Here is a 23,061-nt window from a genome sequence, read left to right on the forward strand (position 1 = left end):
AGGAATTGTCTTGCTGGTCCTCACTTGCCCTGGCAGTCATTGCAGATAAACAGCAAGACTCGGGCTCTGCTCTTTCCTAGCCTTGCAAACAGGCACTCTGCTATTTCTCACTCTCGCACTCCAAAAACCAAAATGAAACGTTGCACTGTCTCTCCTCCAAGGAAGGTGCTAGGCAGGAATTGTCTTGCTGTCCTCACTTGCCCTGGCAGTCATTTCAGATAAACAGCAAGACTCGGGCTCTGCTCTTTCCTAGCCTTGCAAACAGGCACTCTGCTTTTTCTCACTCTCGCACTCCAAAAAGCAAAATGAAACGTTGCACTCTCTCTCCTCCAAGGAAGGTGCTAGGCAGGAATTGTCTTGCTGGTCCTCACTTGCCCTGGCAGACATTGCAGATAAACAGCAAGACTGGGGCTCTGCTCTTTCCTAGCCTTGCAAACAGCCAAAGAAGTTTGTCTCCCTCGTGAGCGCCAAAATGCTAAAATGAAACGTTGCACTCTCTCTCCTCCAAGGAAGGTGCTAGGCAGGAATTGTCTTGCTGGTCCTCACTTGCCCTGGCAGTCATTGCAGATAAACAGCAAGACTCGGGCTCTGCTCTTTCCTAGCCTTGCAAACAGCCAAAGCAGTTTGTCTCGCTCGTGAGCGCCAAAATGCTAAAATGAAACGTTGCACTCTCTCTCCTCCAAGGAAGGTGCTAGGCAGGAATTGTCTTGCTGGTCCTCACTTGCCCTGGCAGTCATTGCAGATAAACAGCAAGACTCGGGCTCTGCTCTTTCCTAGCCTTGCAAACAGCCAAAGCAGTTTGTCTCGCTCGTGAGCGCCAAAATGCTAAAATGAAACGTTGCACTCTCTCTCCTCCAAGGAAGGTGCTAGGCAGGAATTGTCTTGCTGGTCCTCACTTGCCCTGGCAGTCATTGCAGATAAACAGCAAGACTGGGGCTCTGCTCTTTCCTAGCCTTGCAAACAGCCAAAGCAATTTGTCTCCCTCGTGAGCGCCAAAATGCTAAAATGAAACGTTGCACTCTCTCTCCTCCAAGGAAGGTGCTAGGCAGGAATTGTCTTGCTGGTCCTCACTTGCCCTGGCAGTCATTGCAGATAAACAGCAAGACTGGGGCTCTGCTCTTTCCTAGCCTTGCAAACAGGCAAAGCAGTTTGTCTCCCTCGTGAGCGCCAAAATGCTAAAATGAAACGTTGCACTCTCTCTCCTCCAAGGAAGGTGCTAGGCAGGAATTGTCTTGCTGGTCCTCACTTGCCCTGGCAGTCATTGCAGATAAACAGCAAGACTCGGGCTCTGCTCTTTCCTAGCCTTGCAAACAGGCACTCTGCTATTTCTCACTCTCGCACTCCTAAAACCAAAATGAAACGTTGCACTCTCTCTCCTCCAAGGAAGGTGCTAGGCAGGAATTGTCTTGCTGGTCCTCACTTGCCCTGGCAGTCATTGCAGATAAACAGCAAGACTCGGGCTCTGCTCTTTCCTAGCCTTGCAAACAGGCACTCTGCTTTTTCTCACTCTCGCACTCCAAAAAGCAAAATGAAACGTTGCACTCTCTCTCCTCCAAGGAAGGTGCTAGGCAGGAATTGTCTTGCTGGTCCTCACTTGCCCTGGCAGTCATTGCAGATAAAGAGCAAGACTCGGGCTCTGCTCTTTCCTAGCCTTGCAAACAGCCAAAGTAGTTTGTCTCGCTCGTGAGCGCCAAAATGCTAAAATGAAACGTTGCACTCTCTCTCCTCCAAGGAAGGTGCTAGGCAGGAATTGTCTTGCTGGTCCTCACTTGCCCTGGCAGTCATTGCAGATAAACAGCAAGACTCGGGCTCTGCTCTTTCCTAGCCTTGAAAACAGCCAAAGCAGTTTGTCTCGCTCGTGAGCGCCAAAATGCTAAAATGAAACGTTGCACTCTCTCTCCTCCAAGGAAGGTGCTAGGCAGGAATTGTCTTGCTGGTCCTCACTTGCCCTGGCAGTCATTGCAGATAAACAGCAAGACTCGGGCTCTGCTCTTTCCTAGCCTTGCAAACAGCCAAAGCAGTTTGTCTCGCTCGTGAGCGCCAAAATGCTAAAATGAAACGTTGCACTCTCTCTCCTCCAAGGAAGGTGCTAGGCAGGAATTGTCTTGCTGGTCCTCACTTGCCCTGGCAGTCATTGCAGATAAACAGTAAGACTCGGGCTCTGCTCTTTCCTAGCCTTGCAAACAGCCAAAGCAGGTTGTCACGTTCGTGAGCGCCAAAATGCTAAAATGAAACGTTGCACTCTCTCTCCTCCAAGGAAGGTGCTAGGCAGGAATTGTCTTGCTGGTCCTCACTTGCCCTGGCAGTCATTGCAGATAAACAGCAAGACTCGGGCTCTGCTCTTTCCTAGCCTTGCAAACAGGCACTCTGCTATTTCTCACTCTCGCACTCCTAAAACCAAAATGAAACGTTGCACTGTCTCTCCTCCAAGGAAGGTGCTAGGCAGGAATTGTCTTGCTGGTCCTCACTTGCCCTGGCAGTCATTGCAGATAAACAGCAAGACTCGGGCTCTGCTCTTTCCTAGCCTTGCAAACAGGCACTCTGCTTTTTCTCACTCTCGCACTCCAAAAAGCAAAATGAAACGTTGCACTCTCTCTCCTCCAAGGAAGGTGCTAGGCAGGAATTGTCTTGCTGGTCCTCACTTGCCCTGGCAGTCATTGCAGATAAACAGCAAGACTCGGGCTCTGCTCTTTCCTAGCCTTGCAAACAGCCAAAGTAGTTTGTCTCGCTCGTGAGCGCCAAAATGCTAAAATGAAACGTTGCACTCTCTCTCCTCCAAGGAAGGTGCTAGGCAGGAATTGTCTTGCTGGTCCTCACTTGCCCTGGCAGTCATTGCAGATAAACAGCAAGACTCGGGCTCTGCTCTTTCCTAGCCTTGCAAACAGGCACTCTGCTATTTCTCACTCTCGCACTCCAAAAACCAAAATGAAACGTTGCACTGTCTCTCCTCCAAGGAAGGTGCTAGGCAGGAATTGTCTTGCTGGTCCTCACTTGCCCTGGCAGTCATTGCAGATAAACAGCAAGACTGGGGCTCTGCTCTTTCCTAGCCTTGCAAACAGGCAAAGCAGTCTGTCTCCCTCGTGAGCGCCAAAATGCTAAAATGAAACGTTGCACTCTCTCTCCTCCAAGGAAGGTGCTAGGCAGGAATTGTCTTGCTGGTCCTCACTTGCCCTGGCAGTCATTGCAGATAAACAGCAAGACTCGGGCTCTGCTCTTTCCTAGCCTTGCAAACAGGCACTCTGCTATTTCTCACTCTCGCACTCCTAAAACCAAAATGAAACGTTGCACTCTCTCTCCTCCAAGGAAGGTGCTAGGCAGGAATTGTCTTGCTGGTCCTCACTTGCCCTGGCAGTCATTGCAGATAAACAGCAAGACTCGGGCTCTGCTCTTTCCTAGCCTTGCAAACAGGCACTCTGCTTTTTCTCACTCTCGCACTCCAAAAAGCAAAATGAAACGTTGCACTCTCTCTCCTCCAAGGAAGGTGCTAGGCAGGAATTGTCTTGCTGGTCCTCACTTGCCCTGGCAGTCATTGCAGATAAAGAGCAAGACTCGGGCTCTGCTCTTTCCTAGCCTTGCAAACAGCCAAAGCAGGTTGTCACGTTCGTGAGCGCCAAAATGCTAAAATGAAACGTTGCACTCTCTCTCCTCCAAGGAAGGTGCTAGGCAGGAATTGTCTTGCTGGTCCTCACTTGCCCTGGCAGTCATTGCAGATAAACAGCAAGACTCGGGCTCTGCTCTTTCCTAGCCTTGCAAACAGGCACTCTGCTATTTCTCACTCTCGCACTCCAAAAACCAAAATGAAACGTTGCACTGTCTCTCCTCCAAGGAAGGTGCTAGGCAGGAATTGTCTTGCTGTCCTCACTTGCCCTGGCAGTCATTTCAGATAAACAGCAAGACTCGGGCTCTGCTCTTTCCTAGCCTTGCAAACAGGCACTCTGCTTTTTCTCACTCTCGCACTCCAAAAAGCAAAATGAAACGTTGCACTCTCTCTCCTCCAAGGAAGGTGCTAGGCAGGAATTGTCTTGCTGGTCCTCACTTGCCCTGGCAGACATTGCAGATAAACAGCAAGACTGGGGCTCTGCTCTTTCCTAGCCTTGCAAACAGCCAAAGAAGTTTGTCTCCCTCGTGAGCGCCAAAATGCTAAAATGAAACGTTGCACTCTCTCTCCTCCAAGGAAGGTGCTAGGCAGGAATTGTCTTGCTGGTCCTCACTTGCCCTGGCAGTCATTGCAGATAAACAGCAAGACTCGGGCTCTGCTCTTTCCTAGCCTTGCAAACAGCCAAAGCAGTTTGTCTCGCTCGTGAGCGCCAAAATGCTAAAATGAAACGTTGCACTCTCTCTCCTCCAAGGAAGGTGCTAGGCAGGAATTGTCTTGCTGGTCCTCACTTGCCCTGGCAGTCATTGCAGATAAACAGCAAGACTCGGGCTCTGCTCTTTCCTAGCCTTGCAAACAGCCAAAGCAGTTTGTCTCGCTCGTGAGCGCCAAAATGCTAAAATGAAACGTTGCACTCTCTCTCCTCCAAGGAAGGTGCTAGGCAGGAATTGTCTTGCTGGTCCTCACTTGCCCTGGCAGTCATTGCAGATAAACAGCAAGACTGGGGCTCTGCTCTTTCCTAGCCTTGCAAACAGCCAAAGCAATTTGTCTCCCTCGTGAGCGCCAAAATGCTAAAATGAAACGTTGCACTCTCTCTCCTCCAAGGAAGGTGCTAGGCAGGAATTGTCTTGCTGGTCCTCACTTGCCCTGGCAGTCATTGCAGATAAACAGCAAGACTGGGGCTCTGCTCTTTCCTAGCCTTGCAAACAGGCAAAGCAGTTTGTCTCCCTCGTGAGCGCCAAAATGCTAAAATGAAACGTTGCACTCTCTCTCCTCCAAGGAAGGTGCTAGGCAGGAATTGTCTTGCTGGTCCTCACTTGCCCTGGCAGTCATTGCAGATAAACAGCAAGACTCGGGCTCTGCTCTTTCCTAGCCTTGCAAACAGGCACTCTGCTATTTCTCACTCTCGCACTCCTAAAACCAAAATGAAACGTTGCACTCTCTCTCCTCCAAGGAAGGTGCTAGGCAGGAATTGTCTTGCTGGTCCTCACTTGCCCTGGCAGTCATTGCAGATAAACAGCAAGACTCGGGCTCTGCTCTTTCCTAGCCTTGCAAACAGGCACTCTGCTTTTTCTCACTCTCGCACTCCAAAAAGCAAAATGAAACGTTGCACTCTCTCTCCTCCAAGGAAGGTGCTAGGCAGGAATTGTCTTGCTGGTCCTCACTTGCCCTGGCAGTCATTGCAGATAAAGAGCAAGACTCGGGCTCTGCTCTTTCCTAGCCTTGCAAACAGCCAAAGTAGTTTGTCTCGCTCGTGAGCGCCAAAATGCTAAAATGAAACGTTGCACTCTCTCTCCTCCAAGGAAGGTGCTAGGCAGGAATTGTCTTGCTGGTCCTCACTTGCCCTGGCAGTCATTGCAGATAAACAGCAAGACTCGGGCTCTGCTCTTTCCTAGCCTTGCAAACAGGCACTCTGCTATTTCTCACTCTCGCACTCCAAAAACCAAAATGAAACGTTGCACTGTCTCTCCTCCAAGAAAGGTGCTAGGCAGGAATTGTCTTGCTGTCCTCACTTGCCCTGGCAGTCATTTCAGATAAACAGCAAGACTCGGGCTCTGCTCTTTCCTAGCCTTGCAAACAGGCACTCTGCTTTTTCTCACTCTCGCACTCCAAAAAGCAAAATGAAACGTTGCACTCTCTCTCCTCCAAGGAAGGTGCTAGGCAGGAATTGTCTTGCTGGTCCTCACTTGCCCTGGCAGACATTGCAGATAAACAGCAAGACTGGGGCTCTGCTCTTTCCTAGCCTTGCAAACAGCCAAAGAAGTTTGTCTCCCTCGTGAGCGCCAAAATGCTAAAATGAAACGTTGCACTCTCTCTCCTCCAAGGAAGGTGCTAGGCAGGAATTGTCTTGCTGGTCCTCACTTGCCCTGGCAGTCATTGCAGATAAACAGCAAGACTCGGGCTCTGCTCTTTCCTAGCCTTGCAAACAGCCAAAGCAGTTTGTCTCGCTCGTGAGCGCCAAAATGCTAAAATGAAACGTTGCACTCTCTCTCCTCCAAGGAAGGTGCTAGGCAGGAATTGTCTTGCTGGTCCTCACTTGCCCTGGCAGTCATTGCAGATAAACAGCAAGACTCGGGCTCTGCTCTTTCCTAGCCTTACAAACAGCCAAAGCAGTTTGTTTCGCTCGTGAGCGCCAAAATGCTAAAATGAAACGTTGCACTCTCTCTCCTCCAAGGAAGGTGCTAGGCAGGAATTGTCTTGCTGGTCCTCACTTGCCCTGGCAGTCATTGCAGATAAACAGCAAGACTGGGGCTCTGCTCTTTCCTAGCCTTGCAAACAGCCAAAGCAATTTGTCTCCCTCGTGAGCGCCAAAATGCTAAAATGAAACGTTGCACTCTCTCTCCTCCAAGGAAGGTGCTAGGCAGGAATTGTCTTGCTGGTCCTCACTTGCCCTGGCAGTCATTGCAGATAAACAGTAAGACTCGGGCTCTGCTCTTTCCTAGCCTTGCAAACAGCCAAAGCAGGTTGTCACGTTCGTGAGCGCCAAAATGCTAAAATGAAACGTTGCACACTCTCTTCTCCAGGGAAGGTGCTAGGCAGGAATTGTCTTGCTGGTCCTCACTTGCCCTGGCAGTCATTGCAGATAAACAGCAAGACTCGGGCTCTGCTCTTTCCTAGCCTTGCAAACAGGCACTCTGCTTTTTCTCACTCTCGGACTCCAAAAAGCAAAATGAAACGTTGCACTCTCTCTCCTCCAAGGAAGGTGCTAGGCAGGAATTGTCTTGCTGGTCCTCACTTGCCCTGGCAGTCATTGCAGATAAACAGCAAGACTGGGCGTCTGCTCTTTCCTAGCCTTGCAAACAGCCAAAGCAGTTTGTCTCCCTCGTGAGCGCCAAAAAGCAAAATGAAACGTTGCACTCTCTCTCCTCCAAGGAAGGTGCTAGGCAGGAATTGTCTTGCTGGTCCTCACTTGCCCTGGCAGTCATTGCAGATAAACAGCAAGACTGGGGCTCTGCTCTTTCCTAGCCTTGCAAACAGCCAAAGCAGTTTGTCTCCCTCGTGAGCGCCAAAATGCTAAAATGAAACGTTGCACTCTCTCTCCTCCAAGGAAGGTGCTAGGCAGGAATTGTCTTGCTGGTCCTCACTTGCCCTGGCAGTCATTGCAGATAAACAGCGAGACTGGGGCTCTGCTCTTTCCTAGCCTTGCAAACAGCCAAAGCAGTTTGTCTCCCTCGTGAGCGCCAAAATGCTAAAATGAAACGTCGCACTCTCTCTCCTCCAAGGAAGGTGCTAGGCAGGAATTGTCTTGCTGGTCCTCACTTGCCCTGGCAGTCATTGCAGATAAACAGCGAGACTGGGGCTCTGCTCTTTCCTACCCTTGCAAACAGCCAAAGCAGTTTGTCTCCCTCGTGAGCGCCAAAATGCTAAAATGAAACGTTGCACTCTCTCTCCTCCAAGGAAGGTGCTAGGCAGGAATTGTCTTGCTGGTCCTCACTTGCCCTGGCAGTCATTGCAGATAAACAGCAAGACTCGGGCTCTGCTCTTTCCTAGCCTTGCAAACAGGCACTCTGCTATTTCTCACTCTCGCACTCCTAAAACCAAAATGAAACGTTGCACTCTCTCTCCTCCAAGGAAGGTGCTAGGCAGGAATTGTCTTGCTGGTCCTCACTTGCCCTGGCAGTCATTGCAGATAAACAACAAGACTCGGGCTCTGCTCTTTCCTAGCCTTGCAAACAGGCACTCTGCTTTTTCTCACTCTCGCACTCCAAAAAGCAAAATGAAACGTTGCACTCTCTCTCCTCCAAGGAAGGTGCTAGGCAGGAATTGTCTTGCTGGTCCTCACTTGCCCTGGCAGTCATTGCAGATAAACAGCAAGACTCGGGCTCTGCTCTTTCCTAGCCTTGCAAACAGCCAAAGTAGTTTGTCTCGCTCGTGAGCGCCAAAATGCTAAAATGAAACGTTGCACTCTCTCTCCTCCAAGGAAGGTGCTAGGCAGGAATTGTCTTGCTGGTCCTCACTTGCCCTGGCAGTCATTGCAGATAAACAGCAAGACTCGGGCTCTGCTCTTTCCTAGCCTTGCAAACAGGCACTCTGCTATTTCTCACTCTCGCACTCCAAAAACCAAAATGAAACGTTGCACTGTCTCTCCTCCAAGGAAGGTGCTAGGCAGGAATTGTCTTGCTGGTCCTCACTTGCCCTGGCAGTCATTGCAGATAAACAGCAAGACTGGGGCTCTGCTCTTTCCTAGCCTTGCAAACAGGCAAAGCAGTTTGTCTCCCTCGTGAGCGCCAAAATGCTAAAATGAAACGTTGCACTCTCTCTCCTCCAAGGAAGGTGCTAGGCAGGAATTGTCTTGCTGGTCCTCACTTGCCCTGGCAGTCATTGCAGATAAACAGCAAGACTCGGGCTCTGCTCTTTCCTAGCCTTGCAAACAGGCACTCTGCTATTTCTCACTCTCGCACTCCTAAAACCAAAATGAAACGTTGCACTCTCTCTCCTCCAAGGAAGGTGCTAGGCAGGAATTGTCTTGCTGGTCCTCACTTGCCCTGGCAGTCATTGCAGATAAACAGCAAGACTCGGGCTCTGCTCTTTCCTAGCCTTGCAAACAGGCACTCTGCTTTTTCTCACTCTCGCACTCCAAAAAGCAAAATGAAACGTTGCACTCTCTCTCCTCCAAGGAAGGTGCTAGGCAGGAATTGTCTTGCTGGTCCTCACTTGCCCTGGCAGTCATTGCAGATAAACAGCAAGACTCGGGCTCTGCTCTTTCCTAGCCTTGCAAACAGCCAAAGTAGTTTGTCTCGCTCGTGAGCGCCAAAATGCTAAAATGAAACGTTGCACTCTCTCTCCTCCAAGGAAGGTGCTAGGCAGGAATTGTCTTGCTGGTCCTCACTTGCCCTGGCAGTCATTGCAGATAAACAGCAAGACTCGGGCTCTGCTCTTTCCTAGCCTTGCAAACAGGCACTCTGCTATTTCTCACTCTCGCACTCCAAAAACCAAAATGAAACGTTGCACTGTCTCTCCTCCAAGGAAGGTGCTAGGCAGGAATTGTCTTGCTGGTCCTCACTTGCCCTGGCAGTCATTTCAGATAAACAGCAAGACTCGGGCTCTGCTCTTTCCTAGCCTTGCAAACAGGCACTCTGCTTTTTCTCACTCTCGCACTCCAAAAAGCAAAATGAAACGTTGCACTCTCTCTCCTCCAAGGAAGGTGCTAGGCAGGAATTGTCTTGCTGGTCCTCACTTGCCCTGGCAGACATTGCAGATAAACAGCAAGACTGGGGCTCTGCTCTTTCCTAGCCTTGCAAACAGCCAAAGAAGTTTGTCTCCCTCGTGAGCGCCAAAATGCTAAAATGAAACGTTGCACTCTCTCTCCTCCAAGGAAGGTGCTAGGCAGGAATTGTCTTGCTGGTCCTCACTTGCCCTGGCAGTCATTGCAGATAAACAGCAAGACTCGGGCTCTGCTCTTTCCTAGCCTTGCAAAAAGCCAAAGAAGTTTGTCTCCCTCGTGAGCGCCAAAATGCTAAAATGAAACGTTGCACTCTCTCTCCTCCAAGGAAGGTGCTAGGCAGGAATTGTCTTGCTGGTCCTCACTTGCCCTGGCAGTCATTGCAGATAAACAGCAAGACTCGGGCTCTGCTCTTTCCTAGCCTTGCAAACAGCCAAAGCAGTTTGTCTCGCTCGTGAGCGCCAAAATGCTAAAATGAAACGTTGCACTCTCTCTCCTCCAAGGAAGGTGCTAGGCAGGAATTGTCTTGCTGGTCCTCACTTGCCCTGGCAGTCATTGCAGATAAACAGCAAGACTGGGGCTCTGCTCTTTCCTAGCCTTGCAAACAGCCAAAGCAATTTGTCTCCCTCGTGAGCGCCAAAATGCTAAAATGAAACGTTGCACTCTCTCTCCTCCAAGGAAGGTGCTAGGCAGGAATTGTCTTGCTGGTCCTCACTTGCCCTGGCAGTCATTGCAGATAAACAGTAAGACTCGGGCTCTGCTCTTTCCTAGCCTTGCAAACAGCCAAAGCAGGTTGTCACGTTCGTGAGCGCCAAAATGCTAAAATGAAACGTTGCACTCTCTCTCCTCCAAGGAAGGTGCTAGGCAGGAATTGTCTTGCTGGTCCTCACTTGCCCTGGCAGTCATTGCAGATAAACAGCAAGACTCGGGCTCTGCTCTTTCCTAGCCTTGCAAACAGGCACTCTGCTTTTTCTCACTCTCGCACTCCAAAAAGTAAAATGAAACGTTGCACTCTCTCTCCTCCAAGGAAGGTGCTAGGCAGGAATTGTCTTGCTGGTCCTCACTTGCCCTGGCAGACATTGCAGATAAACAGCAAGACTGGGGCTCTGCTCTTTCCTAGCCTTGCAAACAGCAAAAGAAGTTTGTCTCCCTCGTGAGCGCCAAAATGCTAAAATGAAACGTTGCACTCTCTCTCCTCCGAGGAAGGTGCTAGGCAGGAATTGTCTTGCTGGTCCTCACTTGCCCTGGCAGTCATTGCAGATAAACAGCAAGACTCGGGCTCTGCTCTTTCCTAGCCTTGCAAACAGCCAAAGCAGTTTGTCTCGTTCGTGAGCGCCAAAATGCTAAAATGAAACGTTGCACTCTCTCTCCTCCAAGGAAGGTGCTAGGCAGGAATTGTCTTGCTGGTCCTCACTTGCCCTGGCAGTCATTGCAGATAAACAGCAAGACACGGGCTCTGCTCTTTCCTAGCCTTGAAAACAGCCAAAGCAGTTTGTCTCGCTCGTGAGCGCCAAAATGCTAAAATGAAACGTTGCACTCTCTCTCCTCCAAGGAAGGTGCTAGGCAGGAATTGTCTTGCTGGTCCTCACTTGCCCTGGCAGTCATTGCAGATAAACAGCAAGACTCGGGCTCTGCTCTTTCCTAGCCTTGCAAACAGCCAAAGCAGTTTGTCTCGCTCGTGAGCGCCAAAATGCTAAAATGAAACGTTGCACTCTCTCTCCTCCAAGGAAGGTGCTAGGCAGGAATTGTCTTGCTGGTCCTCACTTGCCCTGGCAGTCATTGCAGATAAACAGCAAGACTGGGGCTCTGCTCTTTCCTAGCCTTGCAAACAGCCAAAGCAGGTTGTCACGTTCGTGAGCGCCAAAATGCTAAAATGAAACGTTGCACTCTCTCTCCTCCAAGGAAGGTGCTAGGCAGGAATTGTCTTGCTGGTCCTCACTTGCCCTGGCAGTCATTGCAGATAAACAGTAAGACTCGGGCTCTGCTCTTTCCTAGCATTGCAAACAGCCAAAGCAGGTTGTCACGTTCTTGAGCGCCAAAACGCTAAAATGAAACGTTGCACTCTCTCTCCTCCAAGGAAGGTGCTAGGCAGGAATTGTCTTGCTGGTCCTCACTTGCCCTGGCAGTCATTGCAGATAAACAGCAAGACTCGGGCTCTGCTCTTTCCTAGCCTTGCAAACAGGCACTCTGCTATTTCTCACTCTCGCACTCCTAAAACCAAAATGAAACGTTGCACTCTCTCTCCTCCAAGGAAGGTGCTAGGCAGGAATTGTCTTGCTGGTCCTCACTTGCCCTGGCAGTCATTGCAGATAAACAGCAAGACTCGGGCTCTGCTCTTTCCTAGCCTTGCAAACAGGCACTCTGCTTTTTCTCACTCTCGCACTCCAAAAAGCAAAATGAAACGTTGCACTCTCTCTCCTCCAAGGAAGGTGCTAGGCAGGAATTGTCTTGCTGGTCCTCACTTGCCCTGGCAGTCATTGCAGATAAACAGCAAGACTCGGGCTCTGCTCTTTCCTAGCCTTGCAAACAGCCAAAGTAGTTTGTCTCGCTCGTGAGCGCCAAAATGCTAAAATGAAACGTTGCACTCTCTCTCCTCCAAGGAAGGTGCTAGGCAGGAATTGTCTTGCTGGTCCTCACTTGCCCTGGCAGTCATTGCAGATAAACAGCAAGACTCGGGCTCTGCTCTTTCCTAGCCTTGCAAACAGGCACTCTGCTTTTTCTCACTCTCGCACTCCAAAAAGCAAAATGAAACGTTGCACTCTCTCTCCTCCAAGGAAGGTGCTAGGCAGGAATTGTCTTGCTGGTCCTCACTTGCCCTGGCAGACATTGCAGATAAACAGCAAGACTGGGGCTCTGCTCTTTCCTAGCCTTGCAAACAGCCAAAGAAGTTTGTCTCCCTCGTGAGCGCCAAAATGCTAAAATGAAACGTTGCACTCTCTCTCCTCCAAGGAAGGTGCTAGGCAGGAATTGTCTTGCTGGTCCTCACTTGCCCTGGCAGTCATTGCAGATAAACAGCAAGACTCGGGCTCTGCTCTTTCCTACCCTTGCAAAACGCCAAAGAAGTTTGTCTCCCTCGGGAGCGCCAAAATGCTAAAATGAAACGTTGCACTCTCTCTCCTCCAAGGAAGGTGCTAGGCAGGAATTGTCTTGCTGGTCCTCACTTGCCCTGGCAGTCATTGCAGATAAACAGCGAGACTCGGGCTCTGCTCTTTCCTAGCCTTGCAAACAGGCAAAGAAGTTTGTCTCCCTCGTGAGCGCCAAAATGCTAAAATGAAACGTTGCACTCTCTCTCCTACAAGGAAGGTGCTAGGCAGGAATTGTCTTCCTGGTCCTCACTTGCCCTGGCAGTCATTACAGATAAACAGCAAGACTGGGGCTCTGCTCTTTCCTAGCCTTGCAAACAGCCAAAGCAGTTTGTCTCTCTCGTGAGCGCCAAAATGCTAAAATGAAACGTTGCACTCTCTCTCCTCCAAGGAAGGTGCTAGGCAGGAATTGTCTTGCTGGTCCTCACTTGCCCTGGCAGTCATTGCAGGTAAACAGCAAGACTGGTGTCTGCTCTTTCCTATCCTTGCAAAGAGCCAAAGCAGTTTGTCTCCCTCGTGAGCGCCAAAATGCTAAAATGAAACGTTGCACTCTCTCTCCTCCAAGGAAGGTGCTAGGCAGGAATTGTCTTGCTGGTCCTCACTTGCCCTGGCAGGCACTGCAGATAAACAGCAAGACTGGGGCTCTGCTCTTTCCTAGCCTTGCAAACAGGCACTCTACTTTTTCTCACTCTCGCACTCCAATAAGCAAAATGAAACGTTGCACTCTCTCTCCTCCAAGGAAGGTGCTAGACAGGAATTGTCTTGCTGGTCCTCACTTGCCCTGGCAGTCATTGCAGATAAACAGCAAGACTGGGGCTCTGCTCTTTCCTAGCGTTGCAAACAGCCAATGCAGTTCTTCTCCTCATGAGCGCCAAAATGCTAAAATGAAACGTTGCCCTCTCTCTCCTCCAAGGAAGGTGCTAGGCAGGAATTGTCTTGCTGGTCCTCACTTGCCCTGGCAGTCATTGCAGATAAACAGCGAGACTGGGGCTCTGCTCTTTCCTACCCTTGCAAACAGCCAAAGCAGTTTGTCTCCCTCGTGAGCACCAAAATGCTAAAATGAAACGTTGCACTCTCTCTTCTCCAGGGAAGGTGCTAGGCAGGAATTGTCTTGCTGGTCCTCACTTGCCCTGGCAGTCATTGCAGATAAACAGCAAGACTCGGGCTCTGCTCTTTCCTAGCCTTGCAAACAGGCACTCTGCTTTTTCTCACTCTCGGACTCCAAAAAGCAAAATGAAACGTTGCACTCTCTCTCCTCCAAGGAAGGTGCTAGGCAGGAATTGTCTTGCTGGTCCTCACTTGCCCTGGCAGTCATTGCAGATAAACAGCAAGACTGGGCGTCTGCTCTTTCCTAGCCTTGCAAACAGCCAAAGCAGTTTGTCTCCCTCGTGAGCGCCAAAATGCTAAAATGAAACGTTGCACGCTCTCTCCTCCAAGGAAGGTGCTAGGCAGGAATTGTCTTGCTGGTCCTCACTTGCCCTGGCAGTCATTGCAGATAAACAGCAAGACTGGGGCTCTGCTCTTTCCGAGCCTTGCAAACAGCCAAAGCAGTTTGTCTCCCTCGTGAGCGCCAAAAAGCAAAATGAAACGTTGCACTCTCTCTCCTCCAAGGAAGGTGCTAGGCAGGAATTGTCTTGCTGGTCCTCACTTGCCCTGGCAGTCATTGCAGATAAACAGCAAGACTGGGGCTCTGCTCTTTCCTAGCCTTGCAAACAGCCAAAGCAGTTTGTCTCCCTCGTGAGCGCCAAAATGCTAAAATGAAACGTTGCACTCTCTCTCCTCCAAGGAAGGTGCTAAGCAGGAATTGTCTTGCTGGTCCTCACTTGCCCTGGCAGTCATTGCAGATAAACAGCGAGACTGGGGCTCTGCTCTTTCCTAGCCTTGCAAACAGCCAAAGCAGTTTGTCTCCCTCGTGAGCGCCAAAATGCTAAAATGAAACGTCGCACTCTCTCTCCTCCAAGGAAGGTGCTAGGCAGGAATTGTCTTGCTGGTCCTCACTTGCCCTGGCAGTCATTGCAGATAAACAGCGAGACTGGGGCTCTGCTCTTTCCTACCCTTGCAAACAGCCAAAGCAGTTTGTCTCCCTCGTGAGCGCCAAAATGCTAAAATGAAACGTTGCACTCTCTCTCCTCCAAGGAACGTGCTAGGCAGGAATTGTCTTGCTGGTCCTCACTTGCCCTGGCAGTCATTGCAGATAAACAGCAAGACTGGGGCTCTGCTCTTTCCTAGCCTTGCAAACAGGCACTCTGCTTTTTCTCACTCTCGCACTCCAAAAAGCAAAATGAAACGTTGCACTCTATCTTCTCCAGGGAAGGTGCTAGGCAGGAATTGTCTTGCTGGTCCTCACTTGCCCTGGCAGTCATTGCAGATAAACAGCAAGACTGGGCGTCTGCTCTTTCCTAGCCTTGCAAACAGCCAAAGCAGTTTGTCTCCCTCGTGAGCGCCAAAATGCTAAAATGAAACGTTGCACTCTCTCTCCTCCAAGGAAGGTGCTAGGCAGGAATTGTCTTGCTGGTCCTCACTTGCCCTGGCAGTCATTGCAGATAAACAGCGAGACTGGGGCTCTGCTCTTTCCGAGCCTTGCAAACAGCCAAAGCAGTTTGTCTCCCTCGTGAGCGCCAAAAAGCTAAAATTAAACGTTCCACTCTCTCTCCTCCAAGGAAGGTGCTAAGCAGGAATTGTCTTGCTGGTCCTCACTTGCCCTGGCAGTCATTGCAGATAAACAGCAAGACTGGGGCTCTGCTCTTTCCTAGCCTTGCAAACAGGCACTCTGCTTTTTCTCACTCTCGCACTCCCAAAAGAAAAATGAAACGTTGCACTCTCTCTCCTCCAAGGAAGGTGCTAGGCAGGAATTGTCTTGCTGGTCCTCACTTGCCCTGGCAGTCATTGCAGATAAACAGCAAGACTGGGGCTCTGCTCTTTCCGAGCCTTGCAAACAGCCAAAGCAGTTTGTCTCCCTCGTGAGCGCCAAAATGGTAAAATGAAACGTTGCACTCTCTCTCCTCCAAGGAAGGTGCTAGGCAGGAATTGTCTTGCTGGTCCTCACTTGCCCTGGCAGTCATTGCAGATAAACAGCAAGACTGGGGCTCTGCTCTTTCCGAGCCTTGCAAACAGCCAAAGCAGTTTGTCTCCCTCGTGAGCGCCAAAATGCTAAAATGAAACGTTGCACTCTCTCTCCTCCAAGGAAGGTGCTAGGCAGGAATTGTCTTGCTGGTCCTCACTTGCCCTGGCAGTCATTGCAGATAAACAGCAAGACTGGGGCTCTGCTCTTTCCTAGCCTTGCAAACAGCCAAAGCAGTTTGTCTCCCTCGTGAGCGCCAAAATGCTAAAATGAAACGTTGCACTCTCTCTCCTCCAAGGAAGGTGCTAGGCAGGAATTGTCTTGCTGGTCCTCACTTGCCCTGGCAGTCATTGCAGATAAACAGCAAGACTGGGCTCTGCTCTTTCCTAGCCTTGCAAACAGCCAAAGAAGTTTGTCTCCCTCGTGAGCGCCAAAAAGCTAAAATGAAACGTTCCACTCTCTCTCCTCCAAGGAAGGTGGTAAGCAGGAATCGTCTTGCTGGTCCTCACTTGCCCTGGCAGTCATTGCAGATAAACAGCAAGACTGGGGCTCTGCTCTTTCCTAGCCTTGCAAACAGCCAAAGCAGTTTGTCTCTCTCGTGAGCGCCAAAATGCTAAAATGAAACGTTGCACTCTCTCTCCTCCAAGGAAGGTGCTAGGCAGGAATTGTCTTGCTGGTCCTCACTTGCCCTGGCAGTCATTGCAGATAAACAGCAAGACTCGGGCTCTGCTCTTTCCTAGCCTTGCAAACAGCCAAAGCAGTTTGTCTCCCTCGTGAGCGCCAAAAAGCTAAAATTAAACGTTCCACTCTCTCTCCTCCAAGGAAGGTGCTAAGCAGGAATTGTCTTGCTGGTCCTCACTTGCCCTGGCAGTCATTGCAGATAAACAGCAAGACTGGGGCTCTGCTCTTTCCTAGCCTTGCAAACAGGCACTCTGCTTTTTCTCACTCTCGCACTCCAAAAAGAAAAATGAAACGTTGCACTCTCTCTTCTCCAGGGAAGGTGCTAGGCAGGAATTGTCTTGCTGGTCCTCACTTGCCCTGGCAGTCATTGCAGATAAACAGCAAGACTGGGGCTCTGCTCTTTCCGAGCCTTGCAAACAGCCAAAGCAGTTTGTCTCCCTCGTGAGCGCCAAAATGGTAAAATGAAACGTTGCACTCTCTCTCCTCCAAGGAAGGTGCTAGGCAGGAATTGTCTTGCTGGTCCTCACTTGCCCTGGCAGTCATTGCAGATAAACAGCAAGACTGGGGTTCTGCTCTTTCCGAGCCTTGCAAACAGCCAAAGCAGTTTGTCTCCCTCGTGAGCGCCAAAATGCTAAAATGAAACGTTGCACTCTCTCTCCTCCAAGGAAGGTGCTAGGCAGGAATTGTCTTGCTGGTCCTCACTTGCCCTGGCAGTCATTGCAGATAAACAGCAAGACTGGGGTTCTGCTCTTTCCTAGCCTTCCAAACAGCCAAAGCAGTTTGTCTCCCTCGTGAGCGCCAAAATGCTAAAATGAAACGTTGCACTCTCTCTCCTCCAAGGAAGGTGCTAGGCAGGAATTGTCTTGCTGGTCCTCACTTGCCCTGGCAGTCATTGCAGATAAACAGCGAGACTGGGGCTCTGCTCTTTCCTACCCTTGCAAACAGCCAAAGCAGTTTGTCTCCCTCGTGAGCGCCAAAATGCTAAAATGAAACGTTGCACTCTCTCTTCTCCAGGGAAGGTGCTAGGCAGGAATTGTCTTGCTGGTCCTCACTTGCCCTGGCAGTCATTGCAGATAAACAGCAAGACTGGGGCTCTGCTCTTTCCTAGCCTTGCAAACAGGCACTCTGCTTTTTCTCACTCTCGCACTCCAAAAAGCAAAATGAAACGTTGCACTCTCTCTTCTCCAGGGAAGGTGCTAGGCAGGAATTGTCTTGCTGGTCCTCACTTGCCCTGGCAGTCATTGCAGATAAACAGCAAGACTGGGCGTCTGCTCTTTCCTAGCCTTGCAAACAGCCAAAGCAGTTTGTCTCCCTCGTGAGCGCCAAAATGCTAAAATGAAACGTTGCACTCTCTCTCCTCCAAGGAACGTGCTAGGCAGGAATTGTCTTGCTGGTCCTCACTTGCCCTGGCAGTCATTGCAGATAAACACCAAGACTGGGGCTCTGCTCTTTCCTAGCCTTGCAAACAGCCAAAGCAGTTTGTCTCCCTCGTGAGCGCCAAAATGCTAAAATGAAACGTTGCACTCTCTCTCCTCCAAGGAAGGTGCTAGGCAGGAATTGTCTTGCTGGTCCTCACTTGCCCTGGCAGTCATTGCAGATAAACAGCAAGACTGGGGCTCTGCTCTTTCCTAGCCTTGCAAACAGGCACTCTGCTTTTTCTCACTCTCGCACTCCAAAAAGCAAAATGAAACGTTGCACTCTCTCTTCTCCAGGGAAGGTGCTAGGCAGGAATTGTCTTGCTGGTCCTCACTTGCCCTGGCAGTCATTGCAGATAAACAGCAAGACTGGGCGTCTGCTCTTTCCTAGCCTTGCAAACAGCCAAAGCAGTTTGTCTCCCTCGTGAGCGCCAAAATGCTAAAATGAAACGTTGCACTCTCTCTCCTCCAAGGAAGGTGCTAGGCAGGAATTGTCTTGCTGGTCCTCACTTGCCCTGGCAGTCATTGCAGATAAACAGCAAGACTGGGGCTCTGCTCTTTCCTAGCCTTGGAAACAGCCAAAGCAGTTTGTCTCCCTCGTGAGCGCCAAAATGCTAAAATGAAACGTTGCACTCTCTCTCCTCCAAGGAAGGTGCTAGGCAGGAATTGTCTTGCTGGTCCTCACTTGCCCTGGCAGTCATTGCAGATAAACAGCGAGACTGGGGCTCTGCTCTTTCCTAGCCTTGCAAACAGCCAAAGCAGTTTGTCTCCCTCGTGAGCGCCAAAATGCTAAAATGAAACGTTGCACTCTCTCTCCTCCAAGGAAGGTGCTAGGCAGGAATTGTCTTGCTGGTCCTCACTTGCCCTGGCAGTCATTGCAGATAAACAGCAAGACTGGGGCTCTGCTTTTTCCTAGCCTTGCAAACAGCCAAAGCAGTTTGTCTCTCTCGTGAGCGCCAAAATGCTAAAATGAAACGTTGCACTCTCTCTCCTCCAAGGAAGGTGCTAGGCAGGAATTGTCTTGCTGGTCCTCACTTGCCCTGGCAGTCATTGCAGATAAACAGCAAGACTGGGGCTCTGCTCTTTCCTAGTCTTGCAAACAGGCACTCTGCTTTTTCTCACTGTCGCACTCCAAAAAGAAAAATGAAACGTTGCACTCTCTTCTCCAGGGAAGGTGCTAGGCAGGAATTGTCTTGCTGGTCCTCACTTGCCCTGGCAGTCATTGCAGATAAACAGCAAGACTGGGGCTCTGCTCTTTCCGAGCCTTGCAAACAGCCAAAGCAATTTGTCTCCCTCGTGAGCGCCAAAATGCTAAAATGAAACGTTGCACTCTCTCTCCTCCAAGGAAGGTGCTAGGCAGGAATTGTCTTGCTGGTCCTCACTTGCCCTGGCAGTCATTGCAGATAAACAGCGAGACTGGGGCTCTGCTCTTTCCTACCCTTGCAAACAGCCAAAGCAGTTTGTCTCCCTCGTGAGCGCCAAAATGCTAAAATGAAACGTTGCACTCTCTCTTCTCCTGGGAAGGTGCTAGGCAGGAATTGTCTTGCTGGTCCTCACTTGCCCTGGCAGTCATTGCAGATACACAGCAAGACTGGGGCTCTGCTCTTTCCTAGCCTTGCAAACAGGCACTCTGCTTTTTCTCACTCTCGCACTCCAAAAAGCAAAATGAAACGTTGCACTCTCTCTTCTCCAGGGAAGGTGCTAGGCAGGAATTGTCTTGCTGGTCCTCACTTGCCCTGGCAGTCATTGCAGATAAACAGCAAGACTGGGCGTCTGCTCTTTCCGAGCCTTGCAAACAGCTAAAGCAGTTTGTCTCCCTCGTGAGCGCCAAAAAGCTAAAATGAAACGTTGCACTCTCTCTCCTCCAAGGAAGGTGCTAGGCAGGAATTGTCTTGCTGGTCCTCACTTGCCCTGGCAGTCATTGCAGATAAACAGCAAGACTGGGGCTCTGCTCTTTCCTAGACTTGCAAACAGGCAAAGCAGTTTGTCTCCCTCGTGAGCGCCAAAATGGTAAAATGAAACGTTACACTCTCTGTCCTACAAGGAAGGTGGTAGGCAGGAATTGTCTTCCTGGTCCTCACTTGCCCTGGCAGTCATTACAGATAAACAGCAAGACTGGGGCTCTGCTCTTTCCGAGCCTTGCAAACAGCCAAAGCAGTTTGTCTCTCTCGTGAGCGCCAAAATGCTAAAATGAAACGTTGCACTCTCTCTCCTCCAAGGAAGGTGCTAGGCAGGAATTGTCTTGCTGGTCCTCACTTGCCCTGGCAGTCATTGCAGGTAAACAGCAAGACTGGTGTCTGCTCTTTCCTAGCCTTGCAAACAGCCAAAGAAGTTTGTCTCCCTCGTGAGCGCCAAAATGCTAAAATGAAACGTTGCACTCTCTCTCCTCCAAGGAAGGTGCTAGGCAGGAATTGTCTTGCTGGTCCTCACTTGCCCTGGCAGGCACTGCAGATAAACAGCAAGACTGGGGCTCTGCTCTTTCCTAGCCTTGCAAACAGGCACTCTACTTTTTCTCACTCTCGCACTCCAATAAGCAAAATGAAACGTTGCACTCTCTCTCCTCCAAGGAAGGTGCTAGGCAGGAATTATCTTGCTGGTCCTCACTTGCCCTGGCAGTCATTGCAGATAAACAGCAAGACTGGGGGTCTGCTCTTTCCTAGCGTTGCAAACAGCCAATGCAGTTCTTCTCCTCATGAGCGCCAAAATGCTAAAATGAAACGTTGCCCTCTCTCTCCTCCAAGGAAGGTGCTAGGCAGGAATTGTCTTGCTGGTCCTCACTTGCCCTGGCAGTCATTGCAGATAAACAGCGAGACTGGGGCTCTGCTCTTTCCTAGCCTTGCAAACAGCCAAAGCAGTTTGTCTCCCTCGTGAGCGCCAAAATGCTAAAATGAAACGTTGCACTCTCTCTCCTCCAAGGAAGGTGCTAGGCAGGAATTGTCTTGCTGGTCCTCACTTGCCCTGGCAGTCATTGCAGATAAACAGCAAGACTGGGGCTCTGCTCTTTCCTAGCGTTGCAAACAGGCACTCTACTTTTTCTCACTCTCGCACTCCAATAAGCAAATTGAAACGTTGCACTCTCTCTCCTCCAAGGAAGGTGCTAGGCAGGAATTGTCTTGCTGGTCCTCACTTGCCCTGGCAGTCATTGCAGATAAACAGCAAGACTGGGGCTCTGCTCTTTCCTAGCGTTGCAAACAGCCAATGCAGTTCTTCTCCTCATGAGCGCCAAAATGCTAAAATGAAACGTTGCACTCTCTCTTCTCCAGGGAAGGTGCTAGGCAGGAATTGTCTTGCTGGTCCTCACTTGCCCTGGCAGTCATTGCAGATAAACAGCAAGACTGGGGCTCTGCTCTTTCATAGCCTTGCAAACAGGCACTCTGCTTTTTCTCACTCTCGCACTCCAAAAAGCAAAATGAAACGTTGCACTCTCTCTTCTCCAGGGAAGGTGCTAGGCAGGAATTGTCTTGCTGGTCCTCACTTGCCCTGGCAGTCATTGCAGATAAACAGCAAGACTGGGGCTCTGCTCTTTCCGAGCCTTGCAAACAGCCAAAGCAGTTTGTCTCCCTCGTGAGCGCCAAAATGCTAAAATGAAACGTTGCACTCTCTCTCCTCCAAGGAAGGTGCTAGGCAGGAATTGTCTTGCTGGTCCTCACTTGCCCTGGCAGTCATTGCAGATAAACAGCAAGACTGGGGCTGTGCTCTTTCCTACCCTTGCAAACAGCCAAAGCAGTTTGTCTCCCTCGTGAGCGCCAAAATGCTAAAATGAAACGTTGCACTCTCTCTCCTCCAAGGAAGGTGCTAGGCAGGAATTGTCTTGGTGGTCCTCACTTGCCCTGGCAGTCATTGCAGATAAACAGCAAGACTGAGGCTCTGCTCTTTCCTAGCCTTGCAAACAGCCAAAGCAGTTTGTCTCCCTCGTGAGCGCCAAAATGCTAAAATGAAACGTTGCACTCTCTCTCCTCCAAGGAAGGTGCTAGGCAGGAATTGTCTTGCTGGTCCTCACTTGCCCTGGCAGTCATTGCAGATAAACAGCGAGACTGGGGCTCTGCTCTTTCCTACCCTTGCAAACAGCCAAAGAATTTTGTCTCCCTCGTGAGCGCCAAAATGCTAAAATGAAACGCTGCACTCTCTCTCCTCCAAGGAAGGTGCTAGGCAGGAATTGTCTTGCTGGTCCTCACTTGCCCTGGCAGTCATTGCAGATAAACAGCAAGACTGGGGCACTGCTCTTTCCTAGGCTTGCAAGCAGTCAAAGCAGTTTGTCTCGCTCGTGAGCGCCAAAATGATAAAATGAAACGTTGCACTCTCTCTCCTCCAAGGAAGGTGCTAGGCAGGAATTGTCTTGCTGGTCCTCACTTGCCCTGGCAGTCATTGCAGATAAACAGCAAGACTGGGGCTCTGCTCTTTCCCAGCCATGCAAACAGGCACTGTGCTTTTTCTCACTCTCGCACTCCAAAAAGCAAAATGAATCGTTGCACTCTCTCTTGTCCAAGGAAGGTGCTAGGCAGGAATTGTCTTGCTGGTCCTCACTTGCCCTGGCAGTCATTGCAGATAAACAGCCAGACTGGGGCTCTGCTCTTTCCTAGCCTTGAAACAGCCAAAGCAGTTTGTCTCCCTCGTGAGCGCCAAAATGCTAAAATGAAACGCTGCACTCTCTCTCCTCCAAGGAAGGTGCTAGGCAGGAATTGTCTTGCTGGTCCTCACTTGCCCTGGCAGTCATTGCAGATAAACAGCAAGACTGGGCGTCTGCTCTTTCCTAGCCTTGCAAAGAGCCAAAGCAGTTTGTCTCCCTCGTGAGCGCCAAAATGCTAAAATGAAACGTTGCACTCTCTCTCCTCCAAGGAAGGTGCTAGGCAGGAATTGTCTTGCTGGTCCTCACTTGCCCTGGCAGTCATTGCAGATGAACAGCAAGACTGGGGCTCTGCTCTTTCCTAGCCTTGCTAACAGGCACTCTGCTTTTTCTCACTCTCGCAATCCAAAAATCAAAATGACACGTTGCACTATCTCTGCTCCAAGGAAGATACTAGGCAGGAATTGTCTTGCTGGTCCTCACTTGCCCTGAAGAAAAACATAATTTCTGAAGCAGTCGCTTCCTTAGATGCCAAAACCAGTTTGATATCGCGCTTCAAGTGACCCTGTTCTCTTGCGAATCCGGAACTTATGTACACAAGCTTTACTGTCACGGGTGCCGAATGTTAAGAAAGTATCACTGTTTTAGGCGGACTGAACAGGCTCTTCAGGAGGGACAGGCAGGGCAGGCGAGGGGGAGGAGGTGCACCGTGTGTAAGGTGGGCATCTGCTTTGGAGGACGGCGGGGCCCGTCAGAGCTGGTCCATTCTAAAGAGCCACCTTTTAAAAGCCCAGGAGCAGGCCATGCCTTTGTGTTGAAAGTCAAGCAAGTGAGTTAGAACACCCACTTGGCTGAAGAGGGAACTCCTGTTGGAACTCAGGCGGAAAAAGAAATTGTATCAATGATCCCTAGAAGCAAGGCCAGCCTTCGCAGGAAGACTACGGAGCTGTGCTTCACATATGTAGGGAGAAATGATGGAAGGCCAAAGCTCAGCTAGAGT

Source organism: Phaethon aethereus (assembly GCF_964289735.1).
Source record: "Phaethon aethereus genome assembly, chromosome: 28".
NCBI lineage: Eukaryota > Metazoa > Chordata > Aves > Phaethontiformes > Phaethontidae > Phaethon > Phaethon aethereus.